This window comes from Lactuca saligna, chromosome 4 (genome assembly GCF_052625555.1).
Source record: "Lactuca saligna cultivar CGN05327 chromosome 4, ASM5262555v1, whole genome shotgun sequence".
Classification (NCBI taxonomy): Eukaryota; Viridiplantae; Streptophyta; class Magnoliopsida; order Asterales; family Asteraceae; genus Lactuca; species Lactuca saligna.
The window spans coordinates 27,325,601-27,353,566 of NC_136420.1; the positions used below are offsets into that span (position 1 = coordinate 27,325,601).

General features: G+C 31.5%; 1 pseudogene; it reads right to left on the minus strand.

Moving 5' to 3' along the window:
* Nucleotides 1-9,614: 9,614 nt before the first annotated feature.
* LOC145039411 (lignin-forming anionic peroxidase pseudogene) lies at nt 9,615-27,949 on the minus strand (annotated as a pseudogene).
* Between the last annotated feature and the right edge of the window lie 17 nt (nt 27,950-27,966).

Genomic DNA, 27,966 nt, shown 5'->3' on the forward strand with positions numbered 1-27,966 from the left:
GGTGTTTTTAAGCATTATTATCATCCTATATTATACATTCTTGATAGTTTTTAAAAGTTAGTTGCAATTTCTCATTTCTTTTTGAAAGTTCGTTGTTATTTCTTATTGCTTTTATAAATAAATTTTAGACTATTTTTTTGTATTAAACAAAATTTGAAGGTTATTTTTGCATTATTACCATCGTATATGTTACATTTCACTTTTATTATTTGAATATAGTTTTTGTAGTTCAAAACCGAAATGAATATAAAAATAATGACTACATATTAACCAACTCTCTATAATGTATAATTAAAAATCAAGACACTATAATCATAATTTATTGATGTTAGTTAATATGTAATTTATTTAGGGATGAGGTTAGTTTTTGGTTACTTATTTGGGAAGTATAATATGTATTATGTATTACAAGTGTTTATCTTTTAAATTTAGCATTTGTTACGTTAGAATTTTATTTTGGCTTGAAATAACCATGATCATCCCATATTTAGTATTTTCTTTTCTTACACTTTTACTTTATACTGACTTGCATTCACTAAAACAAGATTTAACATTTTAAAAAAAAATAAATATGAACAATAAACTATTAAACACAATGGATATGCTAAAAGAGACATGAGACTTACCTTTTGTGAGATCAATAATACCAAATTGAACAACTTTCTGCAAAATAATTTAAGAACCGAAGAAAACCTGATTGCCCAGATATCTAATATTATTATTTAAGTCATAACCTGTTATATGCCGACAAAATTGAAAATTTCAGCCAAAACTCTGTTACATGCCATCAAAGTTGAAAAAAAAAACCTTTGAAGTTAAATGATGGTATTAATTTAAAAAATTATCTTTCACTTTTTGTTGGATGTATTTTTTTGATGACAAGAACAATTATTAGTCCAAACATAATCCGTAAAAACCATCATGGCCAAATCATAGACCGTTTCATCAACAAAATAGAATACCACGGTCGTAGATGATAATCCAGTTAAAACATCTTTTTCTAAAAGATCAAGAAATGGACAATTTATTAAAATCTTATAACGTTGATAAAAGTCATAACAAAGTGACATAGATTGAATCGATAGTTTACAATAAATAAAAAAAATGAAGTCCTATCATAGATAGAAAAACATAAGGATGAGACAAAAAAAACATGTAACACTACAAAGTTCCAAACATAAAAAACACATGATGCTAAAAATCTAGAAAAAAAAAACCAAAATTTATACATGGTTGTGAGGTAAGCGTAGAGAACTTGTGTCAGATTCTTTGAGATATTTCGTCAAACACCTAAGGTGTTTGTTCTAATAATCCATATTTTGAATGTAACATGACAAAAAAATCCAATGTTAGAGGAAAGTATAGAAATGAACTAAATTAACATGTATTTAGATTATACAAATTATTTTAAACAATGTTCCTTCAAAAATACTTATGGTCGTTTCATACCTACATACAAAGTTTAATAAAAACAATGTTAATTGTAATTATGCAATTTGATTCTACAATCAAATAAAAAATTTCTATAATACCGTAAATATGATATTCAAGGAAATAAGATTATTCATAGTTTAGATTCTAACTTATTAGCCTACTTTTGATATGGTTCGTGTATTAATATTTAGAGAAACCGGTAGGAAATGATGTTAATATTAAGTGTTGTATATTGTTGTTGTAGTTTAAATTAAAAGTTCTTTTTTTCATGGTAATTATGTTGCTATAAATTGTAAAAAAAAATCACACAACTATTGCAGTTTGTAGAGGTTGTTGAGTATCGAGTCCAAGTTAATAGGTTAAGAATTTAATATGAAAAATTATACATTTTTGTTTTGTTTGACTTAATCTAGACTGAATGACGTTAACCGATTTCATGTAAGTTATACAAATAGAGTACTTTTTTCTACAAATATCCTCCATAGCTCTTGTTAAAATCTTGTTCTAGCCCAATGATTTCTATGTTTTTTTGCCATTCTATTCCTACATGGCTTAGTTAAATATAAAGGTCTAAGAATTTAAGAATTTTGGATTTATGAGAAAATAAGAAAATAATGAATTCTCAAAATTGTTTTTTTTTTTTTTAATTTAAACAAAAAAATAAATAAATAAACTAATGAGCTTTCATTTAGAAATTTTGAAGTAAAAAAAGGTAAGTCCATTAATAAAATTGATATTTATTTATTCTTAGATTTATTGTAATTATTACACTAAAGCATTATATGAAATTTATTAAAATAGAAAAACTCATAAAATGACATGTGGAAAAGAAATAAATTCAAAATAACCACAAAATAGCATTTGACAAATTGAATGACAATGTGAGATCTGGCAAAAAACCTTCATTTATTGGAATAGATATATGGTTTCCGCTAATTCATATTTTTATTTGATAAGACAACTTTATAAAATCAACTGCATAAAATCGTAAGATATCCACAAACAAATCAATCTACATAATTGAATCCGGTATACTAGGGTTTTAGTTGAATTGCGAACTAATTTTTGGGAAAAACGATGAACTAATTTCTCCTGTACATAAAAAACTTAACTTGCTACCAATCTTGATGATTAAATGTTTTGATTTGGGTTTCTTTTAATAAATTGTAACCAAGAAAGCATGTTCTTAGCTCTTCTTCATTTATTTCCTTTTGATTTGGGAATTCATTATACTTTATAACATTTACGAAATGATATTAGCACATCTGTGCTTGAACATCTGTTATCGCATTGTGCTTCCCAAACATATTTGTCATCTTACAACTTTGTTGCAGGTAGGGTTTTAATAAGTTTAGGTAACCTCTATGACTCACTACCAGAAACGGGGGTATCAACGACTGCAAATTCCACCGCTGAAGACCACCAGCGACGGATTAGCAACTGGATTCGTTGGTCGAAAAAACCCTTGTCGGTAATTGTCAATAACTGCAAAAAGGAATAAGTTTATCGGTTCACAACATTAATAAATAATCTACTTTGTTCAGTGAAAGTTTAAACTATACCTTGTGAGTGGCAAAAATTGCCCAAACTTCTCCATTGAAGTGACTGATTACAATTCCTTCATATAGCTTGTGATCATTTGTTTGGATCCTTGCAGGCTTGCAGCAGACGTAAGGTATGTCCCTTGATAAACAAAGACCTAGTCAAATAGTAAGAAACAAATATTTTACTCTTATAAGTCCAACATACTGTAAACATCTTCGAATTCATGAAATTAAAATATTTCAAAAGAAAATATATGTACCTACCTAACCCATAATATACAAGCAGCAAAACCAAGGTACAAAGAACTTGGCATCATTGTATTCCTATGAGAGATAAAAACCATAGAATTACAATTACATCACAAATTTAGCAATTATAAGTAAACCAAGGATTTAATAGTAGCATTGCAAGACTAATAATTACCAAGATTGTTTCTAACAACGAACAAGCAAAGAGGGAAGAAACTCTGAAAGATGTATAAAATGTGCCATGTGAAATTGTTACCAGATCTTCATGCTGCAATAAACCACAACATTTATTGAATACATAAGAAACTATGTAAAAGTTAGGAGCAATTACATTGTACTCTAAAGATAAAGCTGACATAGAAAACTGCATCATGTCCTTTAAATCTACAGTTACATTATACATCTTATAACACAAAATAATCAACCAAACATTAGTGCCACGTGCATTGTATAGAATACAACAATATATATTTGAAATCTTTACAAATATTTTTTTTAAATATATCAATGACGTTGTTGTCTAATAAATATTATATTTAGTTGGTATAAACATAGTTTGTTTTGAACTATATGATAATATAGACATTTTTTAAAATTCTATAATCCAAATTTTTTCAATGATGTCTATCTACAGGTTACTCATGAATAGAGTTAAATATAATACATGGTTTAATGATATTTATTGTTGTTATTATGATTAATTAATTTTAAAAAGTTTATTTACATAAGATTTTAATTTCTATCATTGTAATTATTTAAAATATCAAACATTGTTTTTGTTTTTAAAGGAAACAATATAATTTTTGTATAAAATATTACTTTTAACAATTGTTATTATAAGTTATTTAAAATAACATATTTGGAAACTCTCAATTATTTTAAGTTGGTTTAAAAAATTTAATGTTTTTAAAATTTATTTGATTAATATTGTTAGTTTTTTTATTGTAATTATTTAAAACAACAAACATTGTTTTTGTTTCTTAAAGATAACATTGTAATTTTTTATATAATATTACTTTTAACTATTCCTATTGTATGTTATTTTTAAGCTACTTATTTAAAAATTCTTAATAATTATCAAAAATATGTTTTGTTTTTAATTTTGGATTACAATTTAGGTTTAACATTATAACTTATAACTTTTAACAATTTATAAATAATCTCTCGATTTTTTTTTCCAGGTTTAATTGAAATTTTGATATAAGTTAACCGTTTAACATTTTATTGGAATTAATAATTTAACTATTTTGCATAAAATCATAACTTATTCCAAAATTGTGACTTTAAAATGATAATTGCTCACATACAAAAACATATTTAAACTAATAAGTTAACTATAATATGTTAAAAGCTTAAAGTGATAATTTTATAATAGAAGTAAAATATGATATTTTAGTATTGTAGTTTAGTTAATTTTTTTTATTAGAATTAGTTTTTATATTAATTTAATATTATTAACCAATTTATAATAACTATTAGAAGGAAATTGAAAAGTCATGGAGGTTTCAAATGCATGTGGTGCAAGAAAAAAATACATCTTTTATAAGTATACTAGACGAATGTCTGGGCATTATATATATATATATATATATATATATATATATATATATATATATATATATATATATATATATATATATATATATATATATACATCTTTTATAACTGCATAATCTCAATCGTTTGAATGACTTCTATACGTGTATGGGTCCTGTGCTTTCAGTAGTACGAGCCTATACTACCTTCCACACCTACCCATATTTGTCTCAAGTATCACCACAACACCCTACCATGTACATATACATAGTGAGCGATAAATCCTCATTCCTAGAGGAATGCTAAATATCTCATAACTGGCCTCCCGGCCTCTTACTACCCACTCATCCATGAAACTTCCACCAACCCCTGCAGCACTAGTGCATGCTAGCCATACATAACGCTGGACCCTATAGACTTTCGAATATCGAATCCTACCCTAAGCCCTAATCAATAAGAACAGAACATAAGACCATACCAAACATTCTCAAGTTATAAGATCTTAATTATATATATAACTGTGATACATACATAAGTAACTACAGTAATGATGTCAACCTCATATAAGGAAAACCCTAAGCTAACATGCATCGTGTCAGGCAATTCTATCATGCAATTTATGAAGATTCCTAGCCTAGCACTATCATGCTATTCTAACATATGACAATATCAAATAACCGTATGATATTTTGGGGTCTACTTACAGGTTCCGACTGATCTTACACTTCGCATCCTTGTTTACTTATTTTGATAACCATTTAAAACCATTTTGAAAATTGGATTCACACGAGTGTTCCTCTTATTCACTCAAACCAAGGCTCTGATACCAACTTGTAACACCCATAAATTTCATGCCAAATTTAAACTTTCAAAAACATTTAAAATGACAATAGTTATTACAAAAAGGTTTCCAAAATAGTTTCATATCAGAGTTTCCAGAAATCATAATCATAAACCGAGGAAAGTGTACGGTTACACCTTCGCCTTCCCGCGGTCATCCGCCAAACCAGAAACAATAACTGATAAATGTATGCTCGAAGGCTTAGTGAGTTACCCACAAAACACCAACCTCATATAACAATAATCATATTGTATCAACAAGTACAGAACAACCATGCATCTCGAGTCTGTAGTGTGCCTGGTCCGCTCGCACCGGGCCTTCAGTTCACCTGGTCCACTCCCTGAGTCTACAGAAATACTGGACTGCCCGCACTGGGCCTTCAGTTTGTCTGGTCCACTCTCCGAGCCTCGATACGTTTGGACCGCCCTCTCGGACCTTCAGCCTATCCGGACCGCTCGATGGGCCTTCGATCTAACTATGTGCCCTTCCGGGTCTACAGTCTACCCGGTCCGCCCTGGGTATGTTGGCCTACAACACAAAGTAGAATCTGTCTCAACCCAACCCCCATACCAAACAATCATGTGCACATAACAGATAATCACATAACATGACCATATATAACAAACCAATCTAACAGATCATATAGCATGGCAAGATCCTAACCAGGATACCGACCTAACCAGATCACTAACATATTACCGCCCTAACTACCAGGACGCGGATCTAAAGGACCCCAAAAGCATGCCCAACAATTACCAAAACAAAATCCGAGAAAGCGCCGACCTTGGTGACTTAGACCCTATTGATATAGTGAGGATAACACACATTGCAATGTCGAACTGAAAAGATAAGATCAAATCCTCCGATCACTGCCACGAACTCCACCGCCTACACTTTGATGAAACCATATCTATAAGTACCGAATTTACCATAATACCCTTGGAAGTGAAACTGGTCAACTCTTGGTCAAAGTCAAAGTCCTGGTTATAGTCAACCTTCCTGATTGACCCTACTTGCCGAGTCAGTCCATTGAATCGTCGAGTTCTTAAACTCAGAAAGCCCTCATATCACGACTCAACTCGGCGAGTCACCTCATGACTCATCGAGTTCATCAAACCCTGAGTCCTAGCTTGTCCAACTCACTGAGTCACCACTTAACTCATTGAGCCTCATCGTAACCCAATGGGTTAGGGTTTGCGACCCGACTCGTTGAGTCCAAGAACAGACTCGTCGAGTTCACTTAAGTCATCCCCAATCGAACGATTTCAGTCCATTCCACTGCTTCCAACTCATAGATTTGGACTCCTAAGGCTAGTTTTACACGTAAAGTTTCCAACTTTAGGTGTATGCAAGGTGGTATTCGATCAATACTAGCTAGAGAGAAGGTTCAAGACAAGAATGCTCACATACATGCTAAAAGGGCTGATACTTTATGCCTCCATGGACCAAGACAAGTCTAGATCTGAAGTTCAACCTCAGATCTAGATCCAAAACCCGAAATGGGTCCTAAACATGCCTAAAATGGCCCCAAACTCCATCCATGAGTAGATCTAGAAGAGGAGAGATCAAGATAACGACTTTTTACCTCCAAGATGTGCCCAAGTTGAAGTAGACTCTAGATTTATGCAAATTCCTTAATACTAGCCTCTTGATCTACAAGCCTCCTTTACTAGAATCACCTTCCAAAGCTTCAAAACTCTCACCAATGGCTCACACACAAGATTAGGGTTTCCTGACTCTCAAGGGGTAACAAAGAGGTTGGGGTGAGGACTTAAGGTCCTTTAAATAAGGTGCAAACCCGAAAATTAGGGTTTTCTCTTCCCAGCACCGACTTGGCGAGTCGGGTCACTTAACACGTGCCCACCACCCGCTCGAACTCGACGAGTTAAGAAACCTACTCATCGAGTCTACTCCTTTAATTACACATAGCACCCCCGAACTTATCTTTCTGCACTTGGGATGTTACAAATATACTTGTAGCTCAAGTAAATTTCCAAAATTTCGTTTTTCTTTATTGGAGCAAAACTACACAGTAGGGCTACATCTTTCTAATCTCTTACATTCACATTCAATAGAATAGCATACAATATATATATATATATATATATATATATATATATATATATATATATATATATATATATATATATATATATAGGATTGAAAATCCACGTCTGCTTAGTCAACAACAAGAAAACAAGAACTAACCCTATCTGCTAATAAACGTGGCCACATGGCTCTTACTTATTCAAACTCTACAAGGGGTAAAATACTCCTAAGGATAATCACGTGATTAACGGAATTTGGATTAACATCAACATTCTTCTCCTGTTCTTGTTCTTGCCCTGTTCCTCTTTCATTCGATTTTATCCCTTTTGTGATTCTTCTTTTCTGGTGCTTTGTTTGTATGATATTCTTAGAGAATCAAGAGAATTGATTCTCAAATAACACTTTTGTCTGGTTAAAGGTTTTTCATTCTTTCGAATCAAGTGACTTAATTCTGCATAACATCACTCTTAAAGAACCAAGCAAGTTGGATTACAACAGAGGCACTTTTGAATTCTGTTGACTGGTTTTTCTTTGGTTTTGAGTTTCGATCGATTTGATGGAAGATGAAGATACGTCAGAATTATTTTTTGTAAAATCTAAGGTCCCAGTAATAAGAAAGTAGAAATTAGCAACAATGATTTTGGGAGAAATGTTATTGGTGTGTACTTTGTTAACCTCACATAATTATCGTCGTAATCAGAACATGACAACATGATTTTGATTTTTACTAATGTGTATTAGATTATTAGGTAACATGATTGAGGAATATCAGATGGGGAAGAAGATAAATAGTACCGTTTTAAGGACAAACATCTGATGTGGCAAAGGGGTAACCGGATCACCACTTTATTTTGCCCAAAAGGACCTAATCAACCCGACAAAATGTAATCCATTCTTTTATAAAGCCGCAAAATAAGTTAAGTGGTTAAATGAGTAAACACTACAAAGTTTATAGGACATGTATGTCATTTTCCCTTCAAATGTAATATATATATATATATATATATATATATATATATATATATATATATATATATATATATATATATATATATATATATATATATATATATATATATATACCCGCAATTTCAAAACAGAAATGACTAATGTTGAACGAAATTAAAAACAATGATGTTTAATATGAAACAAAGAAAATTAAGTTTCAAAATTAAAAACTAAAAAATAAAAACTTAATGCAAAACATGAAAAAGTGAAAACTCATGGTTTTAATTAATAACACAGTGTAAAAAAAACATTTTTTTAAAACATATTGGTGTTATACGGTTTACCTTTCTCTTTCTTCTAAAAAAACCTCACATAACGAATTGCAAATGATTTATTCAACATTGCCGGTTAATTATCCTTTGAATTTGTGGTCGAAAGAATTTCCAATATTTGTTGTTTGTATCTACAATTGAAAATAAGTATTCGAGACTTTAAGGTTTTTATTTGCATTGATCGTGTAACATTTTAATAACTAAAAATCTCCTTAAACGTGGTGATAAAAAAATAAATATTAATTACCTCCGGTTACCCCTCCAGAATAGTCGAAAGTAGGGTTATAAGATTTTACACTTTAATGAATAAAATATAAACGAAAAAAAGATGTGATGACAAGTATAATGAATAAAAAAGATGTGATGACAAGTATAATTTTAACCACTTGGGTTGTGGTGACTTGGTAAGGCATGTGGAAGATATGGTGGATAACCTATTGACTCATGTTCAAATCCTGGTACCACTCAGCCCTTGTGGCCATGGAGGTTCGCCTGTAGTGACTCAATGACATGAGGCAAAGCTTTATGTTTGTAGCGGGGGATTAGTCGGTGCGCGAAAGCTGGCCCGGAAACCTTCGTTAGAGAAGTTCCCTTTCCAAAAACAAAAAGTATAATTTTCTAGAAATCAAAGAATGGAAGTCAAATCAATTCTCCCCCGATATGACGAACAGTAGCAAGGCACTAGGAAATAGCACCACAAATCCTCCTTATCACTCCTGCTTCACCCGTTAATGGCCTGATCTCACTCATCTTCACCATGGCTGCTGCAAAATCCGACTTGAACTTGGAAGGATTGTTGCTATATTCCGAAACAATGCTATCTGTGGATCCACCGTTGTAAAGTACCTGATCCGATTCAAGAAGACCCTTCTTTTGTATCAGATTCTTGAAGTAGTTGTAATCAAACGAATTGGGAGTCACCAAATCTAGTGGTGCAAGATTTCCGTTTCCATTGTTTATAGGGCAACGACGTCTACGTGTGCTAGCAAATCCAGCATCAATATCTGATCCATTGCTGTATATTCTGTCACGAAACAAGAAGCATTGAGCTTGTCCAATTGTATGAGCTCCTGATAAAGCAACCATGTCCCTGGCGTTAAATCCGTTATCTTTAAAGGTGGAAATAGGTGAATCAAGAGGAGCTTTAAAACTAGGAAGACTGGTCTCTGCTAGAACAAGGCCAGCGGTAATGGAATCTCTTCTTCCAAGCTTCACCGACCACGACGGACCACCAACCATTTCTGACGCATCACGGGCAGCCACCGTGAGTATGTCTGCACAAGTTACAACTGCGGGACATAGTTTCTCAACCTTCGACTTGGCAGCGTCAATCACTTGGTAGCCTCTTACAGAACCCTTATTTGGCAACGCATTCCTTTCCCCTGAACGAAGGCCCATCCTCTAACAAGATTGATGCGTCACAACCCTGAACGAAGCAAATGGAGGCAAAGGAGGGAAGCTGCCATGCGACGTTCGCAAGAGATGGTTGTCCTGATGGTGGTCCTTATTGTATATATATATATACTAGAAATTTTTGAGGCCCGTGCTAAGCACGACCCACGGGGGTAATTTATGTATTTTATTTATCATAGTTTAAAATACAATGTGCTAATAACCAAAAATTAAAGATTTTATTATGTTGTTTTGAATCTTCAATGTTTATATCTACATAGCTTCAATGTGATGTCGTCTGCAAAATTTGCATAAATTTTATAAGTTTTGTTGTTAGAAAGAGGTAACAAATGAAAGAAAAGCAACTCACTTTTGTTCGTTGTTAGTTTACTTTTATATCCACATTTGTAGCTTCAATCATACATACATCTCTATGGATCCTTCTTATAATAGCGGATTTGCCTGTAAATTTGCATAGAGAGTAATTTGGATAAGAAAATGAAAGTATAGTGTTATATTACGTCGGTATTAATTAATGATATATATTGAAGGTGCAATGTTGTAATAGAAAAATAGAAGTATGATGATATAGTACACAAATAAATGAAACTACGTTGCAATTTTGGGTATTCTCCATAGCTTTAATTGGAAAAAGTTGATAACACAATGTTGTAATTGTGTTGAACTTTCATTGCACAATGCTTTGATAAGGAAAAAGGTAGGAAGGTAGAGCAAAAAAAAATGAATGCTATAGTACACACACAAACAAAGGCACGTAACTTATTCTTGTATTTATAACTTATTCTTGTATTTAGACCAAAGACCTTCAAGTTTTATTTTGCCAGTGATAGTTGAGATGTTTCTCTATACTCATAAGCAACAAAGAAACTCGCACTATTATATACCACAACCCACAACCACCTTCTAATAAGAAAAATACAAAGGGCAAAAAAAATCTTTAACATTTTGGCCTAGTTAACGAAAAGATTCCAAAATTTTGTTACATAAAATAACACAATACCAGAAATGTTTTTGAGTTTCGCATATTTACCCGGCATCCAGACTTTTTTCGTTAATTTCACATATTTACTTTGTATCACGACCCTTGGTGGGTAATATGGGTATTTCCTTCGCCATTATCTAAATCTTACAAGAGAAGTAAGTACATTGTTATTATGGATGAAGTATTTTAAGTATGTTTCTATTATTAGTAGAGAACAAAGGTATGTGAAGTTTATAATAAAAAAGATATGTGAAGTTTATAAATGATGTTTTAATAATGATATACATTAATTCTAGAAATTAATAAGCCATAACTAATTTGTTAATAATATGGTTATTCTTAGAAAAATCATAATATTTTGATCAAATTAATAGAAAAAGTTTGGATACCAAGTAAATATGTGAAATTGGACAAAAAGTATTTTTTTTTTCAAAAACATATCCACTATTCTGATTCTGGTAAAAAAATTGATACCTTTTCATTAATTATATAATTTAAATATATAAATATATATTATTGCGCAACATGCGGGATAACATTTAGTTTTTAAATAATCCTTTTCGTTTATTTTTTTTTTCATAAAAACCACTAGACAATTGGTGTAAGTTACTTTAAATAAAAAGAGAATACTACATCTAAGCACTCTTTAATTGAAGTCATTATACATATTTTCAAATCTAAAATGTCAAACTAAAAGTAAACTAAATATGCTCATTCGTGTACACATTCTTCTTTATGTTTAGAGTTCGGCAAAACAAAAGTGAAACTAAAAGTAAACTAAATATGCTCATTCGTGTACACATTCTTCTTTATGTTTAGAGTTAGACAATTGGTGTAAGTTACTTTAAATAAAAAGAGAATACTACATCTAAGCACTCTTTAATTGAAGTCATTATACATATTTTCAAATCTAAAATGTCAAACTAAAAGTAAACTAAATATGCTCATTCGTGTACACATTCTTCTTTATGTTTAGAGTTCGGCAAAACAAAAGTGAAAGAAAATAAAAGATCCCAATTATTTAGCTAACAAATTATGTCTACTTGTAAGTGAAAGAGTGAGATTGTGATCATATCTAACCAAAACCGAAGCTGGTGGGTGAATAATTTGGATGTACACAAAATTGTCATTCCCATCTATTCGCTTCAACTGAAAAACACACACAAAAAAAAAAAAAATTCTATATCGACACACACAAATATAACATATGACCAAAAAATAATAATTAATCACGATATGATTAATGATTTACATTTTACATCAACATAATATTTGATAATTTCACATGAAAATTACCCAATTTTGATTCTCTGCAATCATACACCGAGCCCAATTATATAAACTCAGCAAATATATTTAAACATTGTTCTAACTAACCATATTCTCATATACTCTAGTTCATAGTTTTTGCAAAATCAAAAAAGAGAACCCCTTTGTCCTCTTGCATTTCCATCACGGGTATGCATCTGTAGGAAAAATTAAGTTGCCTCTCAATAGAACTATCTATAGAATAGGGTATTTGTTTTTACTTTCTAGTCCTCAACTATCCACGAGCCACACTTCCTTGAATGAAATGTAAATGCAAAACAAAGACATAAAAACGCTTTAAAAACTGAAAATAGTTTTACACTATTGTCGTTGACATAAACATACACCACATGACTTTTATTTTGTTGAGAAATGATTTTTATAGAACTTATTTCAATCCAAAACATCAAGCAGGAAGAGGCGATGCATGACATAAACATACACCACATGACTTTTATTTTGTTGAAAAACATTCAATAAAGTAAACATTCAAATTAGATTAAGAAAAATTTACAGGAAGAAATATGGTGTCACGAAATAAAGATCACCTATTACTAAGAAAGAGAAAGATGGAAATTAGCTATCTTGCTATAACAATACGCGCAATGCAGTGTTCTACGCCAGTAGAACAATTAAGGCTTTAAAGTAAAATTCTAAAACTTGATGTCAAGAGCTTCATTGATTCAATTAGGAAATTATACAACCGAGCAGCATGATTATTAAAGAAAATACCATAATTTTGGATTATTTACCTTCAGAAGTGATGGACACAATAACTGATTGTTCAATTTTGAATTTGGTTCCTCACTTTCCTTTCAAATACCCTGCAATTCAGTTTCTTTATCCATTAGATTCGCCTTTAACTCCTCAATATCCACTCTTGAACTTCGATTGATGTTTACCTTTTAGTGGTAAAACTTAAGGGACTTTATGGTCTTTTTGGTTGTTTTGAGTTGTAATAGCTCTCTAGCTAGTTCTTACGACCAAGATTTTAACTTTCTTCAATCTTAAAGTTAAGTGTACATGGTTTCCATAATGGAAAGATCTTCTATCATGGTTGCTTTTAAGCCATCTCAAGTAAAACTTATTAGGGCTATAAGTCATAAACGATCAAACTGTAATCCAATTTCAAACAACTTGCAAGACAATAAAGCATGCCTTGACCTCTTCGGTTGAAACTCTGTGAAGTAGTTGGAAGAAAAATATAAAAATTTTATTTGAAAATTAATATTACCTTATTCTGGAGAAGATACTATTGCTGATGACATAATTAGAAGAGAAATCACAAATGCCTAGAACCCACCGACATTACAAAATTTTTCAGATGGTCAAATAGAACACATACCCGAATCAATGCAACCTAATCATTGTGATGAATGTCTGAAGATGGGTTTGTTTGTATTTCAGGAAATTGAGTTCAACCATCAAAACATAGAGAATTTGTGTACCCCAAATTAAAACCATAGATTCATAGAAAATAAAAAACACGTAACAATCATACCAATGATTCCATTGATATCAAACACCAATCTTAAATCAAGCCAAAAGAAATAAAATGAATGAACCCTGATTAGATTCCAAAACTTAAAACACACAACCATTTGGGAGATAGCCGTTGTGGTATATTTTTTGCTTCCTTACATTCGCTTGTATCTACATCCAGATTCATGAATCAGAACAAGTAACAATGGAAAATACTAAGGATGAAAATTACTTGTAAACCCAAGGATATTCAATAAGAACACATCGTAATATGCGTCTATCGATCACCAAAGGAAGCATAAATTGGTCAATTGCAGTCGATTTAAGAACTTATGATTTGTCGAATTAGGGTTTTTTTACTAAGATTTGATCGGATTGCTTGTTGGGGACGAATCTAGATGTTCGTTTGGAGGAGATGGAGAATCTGTGGATCTTTTGAAGTGCAGAAGATGAAGCGTTGAAGGAGAAGGGAAGATGAGAACGATTGAATCTACGCTATGGTAAATTTTGTCGATAGGAGGTGAATTCTTCATTGAGAGGAACGTTATGTGCGACGATCATGAAGAATTGAGTCGACATGTTGGCAGAATGCATCGTTTAAGAGTGGGTTACGTGGAAGCATTAGAACTCCATGAATTTGTTTTAGAAGGCATGACAATAAAAAGGCTTTCATATATATATATATATATATATATATATATATATATATATATATATATATATATATATATATATATATATATATATATATATATATATATATATATAAAATGAAACAAAAAGAAGAAAATAAGTAGTTGTTTTTAGAATCAAATTCAATGGGATCAATTTAGTTATTGATGCTTACAGTTTCACCCTTCAAAAAAAAAACAAAAAAAAAAGCTGAAAAATCCATACAAAAAGAATAAGTTTATCGATTCATAACATTAATAAATAATCTACTTTGTTCAGTGAAAGTTCAAACAGCACCTGGTGAGTAGCGAAAATTTCCCAAACTTCTCCATTGAAGTGACTAATTACAATTCCTTCATATAGTTTGTGATCATTTGTTTGGATCCTTGCAGGCTTGCAACGGATGTAAGGTATGTCCCTTGATAAACAAAGGCAAAGTCAAATAGTAAGAAACAAATATTTTACTCTTACAAGTCCAAAATAATTTAACATCTTCGAATTCATGAAATTAAAATTTTCAAAAGAAAATATATGTACCTCCCTAACCCATAATATACAAGCAGCAAACCCAAGGTACAAAGAACTTGGCATCATTGTATACCTATGAGAGATGAAAAACATAGAATCAAAATTGCATCACAAATTTAGCAATTATAAGTAAACCAAGGATTTAATAGTAGCATTGCAAGACTAATAATTACCAAGATTGTTTCTAACAACTGAAGAAGCAAAGAGGGAAGAAACTATGAAAGATGTATAAAATGTGCCATGTGAAATTGTTACCAGATCTTCATCCTGCAATAAACCACAACATTTACTGAACGCATAAGAAACTATGTAAAAGTTAGGAGCAATTACATTGTACTCTAAAGATAAAGTTGACATAAAAAACTACATCATGTCCTTGAAAGCTACAGTTACATTATACATCTTATAACACAAAATAATCAACCAAATATCAGTAACTATGACTCCATTCCATCAAAACATATACCTAACTGTTAAGGTTAACATTATGACTCCTCAAATCCAAATTGACATCCATTTGTTACAAATTCTATACTGAACTTAACAAAGTTTTTTCAATAACTCTATTAATTCATTAACTGGAAATGTGGAAAGGATATAATCGTTTATCCAACTTCTCTATGATAAAAATGGTGCAATTTTCTACACTTCTTATATATAAATGAATTATTTCGGATTTAAACAATCTATAGAAACACTACAATACACACTCCTAACAGTCTACATACAAACATTGATTAAATTGAACACAATAACTAAACATAAAATTATTGAATATATGTAGAAACCAGAAAAGAAAACTCACAATTTTGAGTGTACTCTACAACTTCTGAGCAACATCGTAAGCTAGGTAAAACAACAAGAACACCAAATCAGAATATGAATTTCTCTGTTATGAATAGGTGTTTGAGTTCCATTTTGATTCTCATCAACAAGCGTTGATTCTTCATCTGTGGCCATCTACTCACTTGACTAATGATTATCCTTAATATCTACAATATGAGAAGCTGACTATACAAAAACATAGATTTGGGGAATGTAGATTAGAATAGTATTGAAAGTCAATGTCGAAAACATCAAAACGTACTTGGAATCATGGAGATTTGCAACAGAAACTTGAAGAACCCATAATGTGGTGTTTCAATTTCATTGTCAACGCCTCTAAGAGAAATTGAGGTGTACTTAACATCATGAATCGACGCTATTGGGGGTGGTGGCGGCGGCGGCAGAAATTGGTGATGTTAGGGGTTGGGGATGGGGTAGCCAAAATCAACGGTGCTGGAGGTAAGGAGTGGCAAGTTGAAATAAGGGTAAGAGAATGGCGAGTTGAATTTAGAGTAAGATATTTTCAGAGGGAGAATTTGGGAGGGAGGTATAGAGGGAACGAAAGTATTGAGAGGGAATTGAAAATTAGACAAAATATGGGAAGGAACTGGAGATTAGCGACGGGTCTATCCATATTTACGGAGTAGAATTTAGGTTTTAAGGATCCATCTGATTTCAGTCATTGATCCCTAGTAAATCCATCGCTGATTAGCTACGAATATTTTCCATCTCTGTCTCTGATACCTTATTTTCTAGTAGTGACTCCTCATCAGTTCAATTGAGGAAAGCACTCTTTTTATTAGAATACTAGACGAATACCCGTGTGTTGTAGAGAATACAACAATATATTTAAAATCTTTACAAATATATATATTTTAAAATATATCAATGACGTTGTCGTTTAATAAATCTTACATTTAATTGGTATAAACATAGTTTATTTTGAATTATATGATAATATAGATATCTTTTAAAATTCTATAATCCAAAGTTTTTTCAAGGACCTCTACCTACAGGTTACTCATGAATAGAATTAAATATAATATATATGGTTTAATAATATTTATTGTTGTTATTATGATTAATTAATTTTAAAAATTTTATTTACATAAGATTTTAATTTCTATCATTATAATTATTTAAAATATAAAACATTCTTTTTGTTTTTTAAGGAAATAGTATAATTTTTGTATATAATATTATTTTTACCTATTGTTATTGTAAGTTATTTAAAATAACGTATTTGGAAACTCACAATTATTTTAATTTGGTTTAAAAAATTTAATGTTTTTAAAATTTATTTGATTAATATTGTTAGTTTCTCTGATTGTAATTATTTAAAAAATTATTTAAAACAAAAAACATTGTTTTTGTTTCTTAAAAATAACATTGTAATTTTTTATATAATATCACTTTTAACTATTCTTATTGTACGTTATTTTTAAGCTACTTATTTGAAAATTCTTAATAATTATAAAAAATATGTTTTTTTATTTAAATTAAAGGATTACAATTTAGGTTTAACACTATAATTTATAACTTTTAACCATTTATAAATAATCTCTCGATTTTTTTCAAGTTTAACTGAAATTTTGATATAAGTCAACCGTTTAACATTTTATTAAAATTAATAATTTAACTATTTTGCATAAAATCATAAATTATACCAAAATTGTGACTTTAAAATGACAATAGCTCACATACAACAACATATTTAAACTAATTAGTTGATTATAATATGTTAAAAGCTTAACGTGATAATTTTATAATAGAAGTAAAATATGATATTTTAATATTGTAGTTTAGTTAATTTTTTTATTAGAATTAGTTTTTATATTAATTTAACATTATTAACCAATTTATAATAACTATTAGAAAGAAATTGAAAAGTCATGGAGGTTTAAAATGCATGTGGTGCAAGAAAAATTGCATCTTTTATAAGTATACTAAACGAATGTCCTCGCGTTGCGTAGAAACACTTATATAGTTGAAGTCTTTACAAATATATGTTTTTTACTAAATTGATATAATATATTGATTATTTTGAATTATAAGATAATATATATATATATATATATATATATATATATATATATATATATATATACATCTATTATAACTGCATAATCTCAATCGTTTGAATGACTTCTATCTGCGGGTTACACACGAATAAAATTAAATATAATATATGGTTTAATTTTATTTATAGTTATTGTTATTGTTAATTAATTTTTTAAAATTTATTTAAAGATAATAATATAATCATTTATAATTATTTAAAACATCAAACATTGTTATTTGATTTTAAAGGTAACAATATAATAATTAATATAGAGTTATTTTTAACTATTGTTATTGTAAGTTATTTTAATCTACTTATTTGAAAACTTTTAACGATTATAAAAATTCTTTAGGAAATATTTTAGTTAAATTGAGATTACAATTTAGTTCTTGCATTTATCACTATAATTTATTAGTTTTAACTATTTACAAAATATACTTTGGTTTTTTATGTGGAACTAGAATTTATATTTAAGCTGACATTGTAATGTTATATTTAAATTAACAATTTAAGTATTTTGTGCAAACTATTTAAAAGTTGTAACTTTAAACTGATAATCGTTTACATATAACAAAATATTAAATCTAATGAATTAAGTATAATATGTTAAAAGTTAAAGACATAACTTTATAAGTAGAAGTAAAGATATTGTTTTAAAAGTAAAATTTAATATATTTATGATTACACTTTAGGTTCGATATTTATTTAACTTCACTAACCAACTTATTATCATTATTAGAAAGACATTATAGTTAACCACTTTTAACTATTATAAAATATTCTTTGGCTTTTTTAAGTTAAACTAAAATTTATATTTAATTTGACCCTGTAATACTATATTCAAATTAATAATTTAAATATTTATACAAATTGTTCCAAAATTAATGATAATGGTTTGCATCCAACAATATATTAAAACTAAAAATTAAGTATAATATGTTAAAATTTAAAAAATATAACTTTTTAAGTAGAAGTAAAAATATTATTTTAATATTGAAATTTAGTTTAATTATGATTAGACTTTATATTTGATATTTAGTTAACCTGATTAACCAACTTAAAATGATTATTTGAAAGAAATTGAAAAGTAATGAGAGTATCAAATGAATGTGGTGAAAGAAAAAATGCATGGGAGTTTCAAAAGAATGTGGTGAAAGAAAAAATGTTTCCTTTATAATATAGTATAATATGATGAGAATCGAAGGTCTCGTCAACAGTAGTACAACGGCAAAAAGACAGACGAAAACGGACGTCGGACGAAAAAGTTATGAATTTTTAACGGATTTTCCTATCCCGGTCTGTTTAAAATAATAATATTAAAAATAAAGTCAAAATTAGCCGACGGAGTCTAAACAAAAGTTGTAGAGTATAATCTCACATACGCGTGGATATAAAGAGCATAAAAAATGGAGCTCATATGCAAAAGATATGAATTTTTGAAGTTTGTGGGACACATTTTGAAGCTTATCCGAAGGGAACGCCATGCGTTCGAGGGAATACCCCGCATACGTAGCCACCTGGTCCGGAGTGAACCACCTAGCACCGCACATGGATGACACGTACGAAGCTCGGAAGAAGGGAACACGCGTCTCGCACCTACGCGCTACGTCCGAAGGAACGACCTGCGCTCTGAAGCCAGCAGCCCCCTATAAATAGAAAGAGAAGCCTTCCGGTTTTTGGGTACAAATTTCATTCTCTCTCACCATCCGCTCCTTCTCTAGCTACCCTAATACCCCCCCCCCTCCCCCCCCCCCCCCCGAAGCCTAGGAAACCTCCCCGATACCCGAAGCAAATCCTGACACACCGAAGACCTGAAAAAATAATCATTTCAAGTTGAAACTCTGCCCGCACAAGGACTGATTTTCAACAAAAATCCCCGGTTTCGTCAAAGAAATTCATTTTTAGAGACGAATTGTTGTCCAAATTACCATTTTATCATTCACTTATTTCATGGTGAGTTCAGTATATGGGCAATTGTATGTTATGTGTTATATGTGCAATGTGCTTTCCCATGTTATTATGATAATGGAGCTATACCTTTTATGAGAAGTGAATGAGTAAGCATCACTTTGGTACTGGTATGTAGCCTTTGACCATGAAGTGAATGAGTAAGCATTCACTTTGGAATTGGCAAAAGGCCAAGTAGGGCTGAAATCCTGTAAATGCTAGCCAAAATGTTAATTCAGAAATCGTTTATTTTCTATGTCACATGGACTAAAGTCTTATTGATGTATATCATGTTGAAATTATCGTATTTCATTGATTCTAAATCTTTGAATCAGATTATTCGTTAATATGGAAAGCATGTTATATGATACTCATCGGCCTTTGTTGTTCCTTGTCCCCATTTGCTTCTGTTATATATATATATATATATATATATATATATATATATATATATATATATATATATATATATATATATATATATATATATATATATATATATGGCATAAACGTTATATTGTAACTACTATTGAACTCATTAAGCGTCACCGCTTATCCCTCTCAGTGTTTAATTATTGCAAGTGATAAGCATCCAGTATAGTTATCTACTATTAGAAGATGTAGATTAGATAATATTATAGCTTTTGTATTTAGTGTATAAATTCCTGGAAAGTTATGTAATATATAAAACTTTGTAAAAACCTCGTTAGTCTGTTTGTATCTAGTATTTTGTAATAAGACCATATATTTAAAATATGTTTATGAATATGCATGTAGCATGTTTGGAGTAATAATGTAAAGTATAAAAGGGGTCTTTCATATTATTATAAAGAAATTGAAAATTAATGAGAGTTTCAAATGAATGTGGTGAAAGGAAAAATGCATGGGAGTTTCAAATGAATGTGATGAAAGGAAAAAAATGTTTCCTTTATAATATAATATGACTAGACGAAGAACATGTGTAGGTTAAAAATATATTGTTAAAATATTGAAAAATATATGTTTAAAATGGTTATCTTATTAACATTAACTTTGACATAATATTTTGAACAATATTATTCATTGACATCAACTCACCTACCTCACTAATAAAATTAAATATAATTATTTATTTAACATTATTTTTAACAATTGTTATGATTGATTAATTTACATTTTTACTAATGTGATTATTTTCTAATTTCAATAATGATGTTCATTTAAAATACAATTTATTTATTACTAATGTTAAGTAATTTATAAATTGATGTTATTATCATTATAATTATTATTTTTTAGTTTTAAACCACTTATTATTATTAATAAGTTAAAGAAGACTTTTAAAAACATTTAATATTATTGTTAAAATGTTAAACAAATACTAAATAAAAAAATTGATAAGATAAAGAATTTGCATTTCAAAAGAGACTTGCATTGATAATATGACATATCCATGATTTTTATAGTATGTTTTTATTATTTATAATTATTATTCATTAATTTTAAAACCACTTATTATTAATAATAAATCAAAGAAATCTTTTAAAAAACACTTATTATTATAATTAAAATGTTAAACATATACTAAAATATAAAGGGATAAGATAGATAATTTGCAGTTTAAATGCGACTTACATGGATACTACGGATAATATCGCATATCCATGATTTCTAATTAATTATTGCTTTGAAGCAACACAAACATACAAATATATATACAATATTTAATTAAATATTATCTATATAAGTTTCTATAACATATGATTGATAACATGAATCTAATCTAATTTACATTAAAGTTTCAACCACAAGATAAAATGATTGTCTTAAAACAATACTTCAACCAAGAAAAATACAAAAAAAAGTATACAAGAAACTTACAAATTAAAAATATTAACATAATAACATGGCCCTAAAACTGGTCCAAATCCGTCAAACCAACACAAAACCTTTAAACTTGTTTTCTTTATGAATTTTGTATGTTATTTATATTTTTGTCTACTCAAAGAGATTGACATTTTTATAGTAGATTGTCCACTAATTATTTATTAAACATATTATATAAGTTATAAAACATTTGAATAGTTAATCATTATTAAGTGTAACACTCTGTTCTGAATTGACTCCTAGTCCGAGGTTGTGGCTCGAAGGTCGGTCATTATAAGGATTATGGATTTTAGGAAGGTAAGACCTAGGCCCATTTGGGTGCGGGTGATGTATTAGAAGTGCTCCGGGTGTTCGGTTCATGTTTTGGAGCCTAGGGGTATTTCGGTAAAGTGGCAGTTCGGGCTTTTGTGGAAAATGGATTTTTATTCAGAAGGTCTTAAGAAATATTTGATTTGTTAGAAGTGTAGGGCTTCTCGTCACCTTTCCGTGGATATAACGATCGTTGGAATTGGGCTTATAACGAAGAAGTTATGACCTTCGAAAGTTTTGTGGTTTTCAGGCTTAGCCGAGTACATAGGACGTACACAAAGAGTACACAGTGCGTACTAGTGAAGAAGGTAATATGATGGTCGTACCTTGGAGTACGATGGGCGTACTGACTAGGATGGTCGTGAATGTTCCCTGGATTACGTTGGGCGTACCATATGTACGATGGGCGTACTCCAAACATATCAGAACCCTATTTTAGGGTCTTGGACCCTATTTAAGCTCTTTATCTCATAACCTAACCCTAATAACTTCAGCTTCCACCCCTCTAAACCCTAGAAATCATCATATATCATCCATGGTGGAATTTTGAGCTTATGGAGTCCATTTTAGGGTGTTTGATCCATTTTCAAGAAGATGAAGTTTGATGTAAAGATAGGAATCAAAGAGGAGCTAATGGATCTGACTTTTAGGACTTATTCTCAGCTTGATGAAGGTATAAAGCTTTGAACTTGATCATTCATCTCTTAGATCTACCATTTTTGGATTGTGGTTCCTTTTTGGTCCCAAGGATGAAACTTTATGGTTCAAACTCGATTCTTAGACTTGGGGTTGCCACCCTTGATGTTATTTGAGTCCCTAAGATAGAAAGTTGTCATCTTGATGGTCTTAATGGGTTCATGCATGAGTTAGGGTCACTTTTATGGAAGTATAATGCTATTTTTGGAGGTTGGGTTTGTTTGGTGCATGCAAAGTCACCAAGTCAGTGACTTTATGGGTTTAGACGTTAAGTATAGCTCAAATCTGTGATTTAGAATTGTTGGATCAAGAATTAAGAACTTAATGGATTTTGGTGCATGAGCTGTTTGTACGTCGGGCGTAATATGTAGTACGTTACGCGTACAATCCTTTTGCTTAGTATGCTAAGCATACAGAAGATGTACGCTGGTCGTACGCTCTTAGGAGGGTTTGGGCCTTAGTGGACTTCGGACCTTTGGGCCCTAATGGTTTTGGGCTTGGGTTTGTGGTTTGTAGGGCCTGAATGTATCTTGGGCCAATAATAGTTGGGCTTATTAAGCCTTGTGGCCCAATATAGAAATGGACTTCAAATTGTGGGCCTCGGTTTGGGCCAATTCTTGGATTAGGTTGTTGTGGTCCTTCATGGGTGTGACATCCCCAATTTCACGGCCAGAAAAGACTGATTTGTTTATGCTTTGTTTTATAAAATCAGAGTAATCTTTTTAAAGAAAACAATTGCGGAATTTGTACCCAAAACAAAATATGATAAGAATCTATCAAAAAATTTCTTGAAGAAATGTATTTTCATTAAATAACAAAATCTCGGGATGTCATGTTCCGATACAGACCAAAAGCATAAACTGTACAGTATAAACCTTACAACAGTTATTTATAACTACTGGTCTATAATCCAAAATGTCTTGTCAAGTCATCTGACTTATACTCTTGTGTCATTACCTGTAATACAAAGAAAACTGAGTGGGTTAGGCTTGGGAGCCTGGTGAGCATATAGGGTTTTCAACCCACAATAATATAATTATTATATTCAATCATTAAACAATCAACCCAATTACCTATCCCCATTGTCTCCTTTATTTCTTAAGGATTTACCCTAAGAATCACCTATCCTTTATTCATTTATTCCTAAAGATTGACTTTAAGGAATAGACACAAATTCCATTGCTACTTAAGGTGCGACTATCAATACTATCTATTAGGCGCATCTGCAAATATGATCATTTAGGCGCATCTGCCAGGATTATGTCATTTAACTATTAAGTGCATCTGCTAGGATTATGACATTCACTATTAAGCGCATCTGCTAGGATTATGTCATTTAACTATTAAGCGCATCTGCTAGGATTATGACATTCACTATTAAGCGCATCTGCTAGGATTATGATATTTACTATTAAGCGCATCTGCTACGACTATGACACTTTACATTAGGCGCATCTGTCAGGATTATCTATAACATCTTTCGTACCACATCACTTATCTACCCATGTTTTACCCGACATATTCGTAGATATAAAATACATATACAGTTTAAAACCTGTATATAAAACATTCATTCAACATCCATATCAAGTAAGCAAACAATGTATAAACACATAACACGTATTTCATGGAAAATACTTTATATCTATGTGTTAGAAGAAAGTAACTACACACTCACTCATATTATATATATCTAATACATTCATCAATACTTATATTAAAATCGTGTATATGAAAGGGACTATACACTCACTCATATTGTATATATCTAATACATTCAATCAATACTTGTATTAAAATCGTGTATATGAAAGGGACTATACACTCATTCATATTATATATATATATATATATATATATATATATATATATATATATATATATATATATATATATATCTCTAATATATTCATAATACTTGTATTAAAATCGTGTATATGAAAGGGACTATACAATCACTCATATTATATATATCTAACACATTCATCAATACTTGTATTAATATCGTGTATATGAAAGGGACTATACACTCACTTGATCAGAAGATGATCAAGTAACACTACGGCTCTAAGAGTAGTATTTCTTCGGTGAAACCGGGATACCTTCTCACACTGGGCTTCTCGCAAGCAAAGCTTCGGCTCGGAAACACTTTTCTTCTTGAGATCTTTGGGCTTCGGGACTCGCTTCGGGTCTCGGGATGATACAGGGGCTTTGGGGGGGGGGGTTAAAATAGGGCTTAGAGAGGGTATCGGGAGTGGGAGAGAAGAGATTGAGCAACCAAACTTGACTGCCCCTTGAATTCTATTTATAGGGCCATTTTCTGGATTCACGTCGTGAGTGCAGTAGTCATCAGGTGCGTCATCGCAACTTGCGTCTGTCAGGCTCCAGAAGTCATAATTACTGAGTTCACGCCGTGAACTCTAACACAGTGTTGGGGTTCGCGCCCCAAACTTCAGAAATTCATAACTTTCGCATACGAGCTCCATTTTCGACGTTCCTCTTTCCCACGCGTAGGTAAAAACAAGATCTACAAATTTTGTTTAGATTTCATCAGCTAATTTTGATTTTAATTTCTATTATGTTATTTTTAGTAGGTCGGGATAGGAAAACTCCGTTATAAACTCATAACTTCTTCATCTGACGTTCGTTTTCGTCTGTCTTTTTACCGATCAGCTACTATCGACGAGATCTTCGATTCTCATTTAGATGGTTTCGGCTAGATATCCGTCGATCTTATATTCAAACTTCGGGCTGCATACTGCTAATGCTGAAACTTCGAAAAATCATAACTTCCTCATACAAAGTCAGATTTAGACGTTCTTTTTATGCACGCTCTCGGTTTAACGTATTCTACGACTTTCATTTAGATCTCTAAGGCCAAATATCGCTCTAACGTAAATTCACTATTTACATCGCGCTGTGTCGTGTCGGTTCTGTCGCAAAACTTCGACATGTCATAACTTCTTCGTTATAACTCGGATTCTGGCGTTCTTTATATGTACGGAATCCTTATAACATATACTATAAATTAGTTAAGATTAATCCTTGTAAATAATCTTCCATAAAAAAGTCATTTTTTGATGCTTATCATCTCGAAATTGACTAGCCCGGAACTACGAGTGTTACAATTATCTCCCCCTTAGGATGATTACGTCCTGGAATTATCAACGAAATAGGACTTGTATAATGATTCCATATGTTATCTTTTCATCCTAGGTAATAATTGTAAGTTTTATGTTTCCTCGAAAGAGTATCTAACTCTTGGACTTCTCGAGAGCAGGTAGTGCACAATCCTGCATCTGCTCTTCGTACTATGTTGGAATTTCAATCGCAACCACGAGTTACAAAATAAATCCTTATTGAGGACTCCTTACCGAAATAATGGTAATGACATACTTGAATAAAATGAGACCAATCACTAGCTTATTGGTAACCTTTTGACTTTCCCGGATCTAAGCGTGAGTCATCTGCTTCTAGTAGTATAGATGTCTACTACTATTCACACATACTCATACTCGTTCCAAGTATTGTCCCACCGTCGACCAAGTCACCATACATAAATCATACAACTATTCAACACATCAGATAAAAAAACCAGGGTTATATATTAATTCTTGAAATGATAACACAAAAGTTCAAGTTCACCCTATACTATGCCTCTATCCGGCACGGCTTCCTGATACAGACTTTATATATTGATATGAAGTCTTCATCCTTGATTCCTCGCATTGTTTTCTGCTTCATCAGGGATCATGTGGAATACCCTTGGCTTTGGCGGTGCCTCTAGCCTTGCTGCTTTGTTTTTATTTGGATAGTTCTTCGAATATGCCCATCATCTATACATTCGTAGCACTTTTTGTTGTCGAATGTACAATCTCTGGAATAGTGACTGGTCCTACCACACTTATAACACATCACTTCTCCATCGCATCTTCCGAAGTGCTTCTTCTTGCACTTCTCGCACCATCTTGCTTTACTTCCTCTTTCTCTTCCTGACTTTAGATATTTTCTCTCCTTGTTATACCTTTAAGATCCTTCAAACTTTCTTTTCTCGCCCACTTCAGCCTTCTCCAGATTCTTTTCCTTTAGCTGGGTCTCGAAATTCTTAGCAGCCCAGATGACGGATTTTAGAGTGGTCGCTTGCTTGACTATCGGACCAAAGTCCGCTGGTAATCCATTGGCAAACTTCTTGACCTTGGAAAGTTCAGTTGGAATTAGGTATGGAATAAGCTTCATCTTCTCCATAAAGCCTGTAGCGTATTTAGTGATGCTCAATCTTCCCTTCTTCAGATTCTGGAACTCGTTGTTGATTTCGAAAAGATCCTGCTCAGAGCAGTATTGCATTTTCAATTGCACTACGAACTCTTCCCAAGACATCTTGCTAGCTTCCCCCTAGGGCATCGAACTAGCCAACAACTTCCACTAGCTCAATACTCCAGATTTCAACAAAGGAATTGCAAGAGTGGTCTTCTACCTATTGCTACACTTGCAACTTTCAAACATTGTCTCCATCTCGAAGATCCAGTCCATAACTTCCACTGGTGTCGGGCTTCCAGATAGACACAGCGGTTTAAATGCCATGAAATCCTTGTACTTTCATCCGCATCCGTCATTTCCTCCATCCTAATTGTTTCGTCTATCTATTGGTGGGTTGGCTTGACTAACAGTCCCACTATAGTTCCCTCCTTCTGACTGCCTATCATTCAGCTCAGGTTGTTCAACTAGTATTGAGGGTTTACTCCTGTTGTTCAGAAACAAATGTATCATTTCCTCCTTTTGTTCAGCCGTCATGGCTTGAATCATTGTTCGCACTCCAGCCATTGTGATTGGTTCAGGTATTGCTGCTACAATAGCCACTCGCTCAACCACATGTGGTTGATTACTGTTTTCATCTGCGTTTCCAATGCCACTTCCGGTTCTTACCATATTGATCTATACACTGA